Raw genomic sequence first — 5597 nt, forward strand, 5'->3', positions numbered from 1 at the left:
GTGTTCCATCAGGACATTTATCTTAGATAGACAAATGGGCAATGGACTAGGCCCAGAATTGAATAGGAGGAGGTAGACAAGACAAATTGATTCTCTTTGAGAAATTATATAAAACTTTTCAGGATTCCAAGTTTCTCAGTAAAATGAACTCTTGACATTTAAACATTTTCCAGCTACAAATGAAGCTACAAGTCATGTAATACCACATTCTTTGAAGATTTAAAATTAAGAGTCATCCAAAGAGAAATGGAGAAGGTCACGGTCAGCATGAGCAGGTTGTGACACATCACATGAAGAATTGTGTAGCTGTAAAGGACATTAGGAAAGGGATGTATGACCGGAAGAAAAAAAAGCAAAGCACCAGTCACTTACCAAGACTAAGAGACAACTAATGGGTAGTTTTTGGTGTCCCATTGGTATTCTTGAAATATTGTTACCTCGAGCCCACATTCCTTACTTGGGATCCACAGATTTCAAAAAAGTCCATGAATAGATTTCAAGGGGTCTTTGTACTTGGATGAGATGAAGGGGAGGAAGAATCCATCTTTATTTTCACTAACCTTGAACTTAAATGAATGCTTCTTTCAATTACCTAAAAATGCGATTCTGAGAAAGGTTCCATAATCTTCACCAGGTTGCCAAAGGCACCTCCATCCCCCCAGCCACAACACAAAAAAGGTTAAGAACTCTTGATCTACCACAAGGTCCCCAGTATATTGGTTGCACTTCCTCATGGAAAATTTATGAGAACCTCAATGAAAGTTGCATGGATAGATTGCAATCTGTACCCCTGGACCAAGTAAGCACATTAATGAGACCACAAGTGCACTAAAATATTAATGTAGAAAAAAGTCCACAACAAGGAGCATTCTAAAAGAGAAAGATTACAGATAATGCTGCTGTTGCTGTTGTTAATTTTAAAGTGACAGAGAAGACATCAATATTCATCTGCTTTGTTCCTCCATACTCTTATTCTCTTCCCTCTGAGATTAGCTCCAATTTATCCAGTATGTAGTCTATCTGTACATAGTTGCACATGGTCTCCTCCATTAGACTGTGAGCTCCTTGAAGGCAGGGACTGTGTTTTTGCCTTTCTTTGTGTCCCTAAGCACTTAGCACAGTTGCTTGACCCAGCATAGGTACTTAACAAGCGCTTGTGAACCTTCTTTTATATATATCTATATATCTATATATACATATATAGATATATAGATTATATATATAAAATCTTTATGAGAACAGTCTGTGCATGCATGATAGGCATCTTTGATAAAAACATGAAAAGAGAATAGGAAGGCTTTCATAGGTGATTTCCACAGCAGATTGCAACTTTATAGCCACACAAGCGGACTAAAAGACGTGGAAATTATGAGATCCTATTCCATCCATTGTTCATTGATTTTTTTTTGTTTGTTTGTTTTTAGGCAATTGGGGTTAAGTGACTTACCCAGGGTCACACAGCTAGTAAGTGTCAAGTGTTTGGTCTGAGGCCAAATTTGAACTCAGGTCCTCCTGACTTCAGGGCTGGTGCTCTATCCACTGTGCTGCCTAGCTACCCCCGTTCATTGATTTTATTTAACTGCACTTGGTACCCAGGCCGAGCCAGATGGCTACATCCCCAGCTGCAGCTGTTCCTCCTCTGCTCCTTCTCTTCCTTTTCCTTCCACTCCTCAGTAGCCAGCTGGCCTGGCCTTACCGTTCTACTTCTTCCTTCAGCCATGTTACTCTTCTCAGCTAATGTAAAATGAGGAAAAGAGAAGTTTGTTGGGAAGAGCAGAATACTGACGAACCTTTGGTGGTATTCAGCACTCAGCTTTTTGCAGTGACTGGAGTCCAGCATGCTGGTGAAAGGATGTACTCTGAAGGATGATGTTTGGGGAAACATCAGGATAGAGTGGATTTGCCTCTGTTAATGATGGGCTCAGCAGGTGCCTTTCCTAAGTAACCTGTAGCTAGCACCATTTTGATAGAAGACATGACAGAACAGCAAGCATCTGCTAAGGAACTACCGTATGGCTTGTTACACAAATGCTACAGTGGTTACACTTGTTTCAAGCATGCAATGGCTCAGAGTAACCATCCGTGCCAGAAATCAGAGATGCCATTTCTATGTCGACGCCTGCAAGCTTCAAAAGAAATGGTCTCCACATGCTACATTACTGCAACCCTCAGAGATTTGTTAAATTCCAGAGATGAAACTTTTCCAGAATCCCACCTATTGCAGATTTTACATATGACTTTCCCACAGTTTGCAGAGAAAGGTGATCAAGAATAGTATCTTCATCAGGAGACCAATGAATGTAGAGTGCTGCAAGAAAAACCGGATGCTTTAGAGGGTGATTCTGTTACAGAGAAAGAGGCAGCTGGTCGGTCAGTGGATGGAGCACTGGGCCTGGATTCAGGAAGACCTGAGTTCAAATCTGGCCTTAGACACTTGACACTTATTAGCTATGTGACCCTGGGTAAGTTATTTCACCCCATTGCCTCTCCAAAAAAAAAAAAAAGGTTTAAAAAAATGAGCTAGAGAAGGAAATAGCAAATCATTCCAGTATCTTTGCAAAGAAAACCCCAAATGGGGTCACAAAGGGTCAGACATGACTGAAGAACAACAACAAATCTGTCATGGAGAAGGTGAATCACCAGCACCAGCAGCAGCAGCACCTGCTTAAAAGAAAAGTTTAATTGATCAGTACTTTGATGTTCAGTTTGAAATTATTATGAAATGTACAGAAGCTGGAGAAGAGAACGTCGCCATAGGAAAGGGAAATAAGCCTCAGTTCAGCTGTTTTCTCAATTAAGAAGCCAAATGTCTTTTTTACAGGACTTTGAGACTTGAGGAAGAAATTACTAAGCAGTCCCCAGCATGGCAAAGAAGTGCTTTGTACATAAAATCTTCCAAGATGTGCTGTCTACTTACCCTACTATTCAGATGGTTTGATTTTTTTTTTTTACAAAGAGAAGGAATATGTGAATGCTCAAAGTCTTAAGGATGTTAAATTTCCTCTTATGTTGGATGTATCAGAACTATGTATATCAAAATCTCTAGGGAAAAAACAGTCTCTTTTGATGAAAAATCAAGGATCTAGAAGACAAAACAAGCAAAGACATCTAGCCAAAACAGTGTTTCACAGAAGGAAGCTAAATAAAAAACATTTTCTTTTCCTGATAATTGTAGCCTCTAATGACCATGGTTATTATGACCTACAAGCGGTACTAACACTTCAAGGAAGATCTAGTTTCTCATGCCATTGTGTATCATGATAAAAAAAAAATGGAAACAAGATGAATGGATTAAGGTTGATGATGATAAGATCAGCATTGTTGTGGTTATCTGGGGGTGGAGACTGGCACTTATGTTCTACTGTATAGAGTTGAATTAAAAAGAAAGCTTTACAATAATATTCACTTTAGCTTTTCCTTGCGAGGTATGGAATAAATATTGTTTGTTGATCATTTCTAAACTCCAGAGCTTTAGAAGATATTTTCCCTCAAATTTTCCCTCAAATGTAGTCAAGGGAGTGAAATCAGATTTGAAAAAAGGAGGTTTATCTTTGGACTCTGCTGACCCCATACAAAAGGAGCAAGTGTGGAGACTTTTTGTAAAAGATCTATTTCTCATATAATTTAAAAAAAAAAATTCTAACTTGCAAATGCCTTTCAATCACTGCCTTCTGTCCTGGTATTTAATTTCTCTTTCTGCTTTTCCCAACCCAAGATTCAGCAATCAGATATTTATTGTACACCTGTTATTCTATCATTTGTGGTTATTCTTGCATGGCTCAAACCACTATCCAAAATTGCCCTTCCTTTTGCCTTGTATAACAAAGTTTTGGCAGCTGGGTGGTACAGCGGGTAAAGGGCCGGCTCTGGAGTCAAGAAGACTCATCTTCCTGAATTCAAATCTGGCCTCAGACACTTGCTAGTTGTGTGACCCTGGGGAAGTCACTTAACTTTGTTTGCCTTAATTTCCTCATCTATAAAATGAGCTGGAGAAGGAAATGGCAAACCACTCCAGTATCTTTGCCAAGAAAACACCAAATTCAGTCATGAAGAGTTAGACATAACACCACCACTACCACCACCACCACAATAACAACAAAGTTCTGCCAGAAGGTGGAAGGAATTCAGTGCTGCTGCCCATTGGCCATGAAAATATGGCTACAATCAAGTATTTGTCCAGCCTGACTGGCTGACTCAGTCTATTCTTTTGCTGGCATTTTATGACTACAAAATAAATTGTGATAAATAACTATAAATTTTTTTAACTTAATTTTAAAAATAATAAAAAGCATTTGGTAGCCAGATGTTGAGGTATGAGGCTATGATCCCTGACCTGCTTACTTGGGAAGCTTATTTAGGCTGGTGGATCACCTGAATTCATGAGTTTTTAACTACAGTGAGCTAAAGCTGATCAACTGTCCTTACTAGGTAAAGCACCAAGATGGAGGGCCTCTAGAAGGGGACTGGAGGGTGTGGACACCATCAAGTTGCTTAACGAGGCATGAGTTGATGAGGTAGGAAGTAGAATGTCAAAGCTCCTGTGTAGATCAATGATGGGGTCAGGCCCATGAGTGACCACTGTACATCCAGCCTAGGTGAGATAGGAGACCCAGTCTACAATAAAAGAAAAGAAAATAATTGTAAAGCATCTGGCTCAGTAGAACCAAATGAAATCTTGAACAAGGTTATCTCCTCTACACAAATTAAAATTATAGAAGATGTGACAGATAGAGATAACTTCATTCAAGAGTCCCCTGAATGTTGACATAAAATGAGTCATAAAACAGAGATAGTCTCCCATAATATGTTCCCCAGTGTCATGGAAGATGACCAAAGGCCAAACAAAAGGATTCTCTTTTGGTGGAGAGCTTGTCTAAATGATCCTGTTTGCAGGTAATATAGTAATAATTGTGTCGAGTCATGACATGCTGCAAAACTTCCTATTTGGGGGCACCATGAATCAGTGGAAAGAGTGTTGGACTGGAGTCCAGAGACTAGAGTTCAATTCCTGAATCTGCCACTTACCACCTGTGCAGTGACTTGGGCAAATCACTTAACCTCTTTGGGCCTCAGTTTTTTCATTTGTAAAATGAGAGTTGGACAAAGGTTCATTGCAACTCTTCATCTGTGGTTCTTTGCAATCCAAAGAAATGTGAAAGAAATTGTTCTAGTCACTCAGAATGGAAAAACAAACTGGAAAAAAAAATTCACGTTGCCCAGACATTGGCGTTCAATTCACTGGGCAAGCTGCCAAATTAGTTCAAGATATGTAATAGGTAAACATGTATATTGTGTTTGTGTGTGTGTGTGTGTGTGTATGTGTTTCAGCAACCATTACGTAGCAGTAGGAAAGAAGGCTTGGCAGCATTTGGGAAATTGGGCTGCCCTTTCAATGAGGCAACTTGCGGTATTGGAAAGAGCCTGATGTTTGAAGTTAGAAGATACAGGTTTGAAAGCTAGTTCTGCTACTTTCTAACTATGTGACCTTTGATAAGACACTTAGGTAAGTCAGGTTACAGTTTCTATATAACAAAATCCAAAGTCTTTTCCAGTTCTAATCCTATGCTTCCCAACTAGTGTCTACAGCAAGAAATCAA

At 39.4% G+C, this 5597-nt stretch overlaps 1 pseudogene; it reads left to right on the top strand.

The window, feature by feature from the left end:
* The first annotated feature begins 1718 nt into the window (after positions 1 to 1718).
* On the top strand, positions 1719 to 3369 carry LOC114049473 (annotated as a pseudogene).
* Positions 3370 to 5597: the final 2228 nt, after the last annotated feature.

This window comes from Vombatus ursinus, unplaced genomic scaffold (genome assembly GCF_900497805.2).
Source record: "Vombatus ursinus unplaced genomic scaffold, bare-nosed wombat genome assembly UNPS02014798.1, whole genome shotgun sequence".
In the NCBI taxonomy this organism is placed as follows: Eukaryota; Metazoa; Chordata; class Mammalia; order Diprotodontia; family Vombatidae; genus Vombatus; species Vombatus ursinus.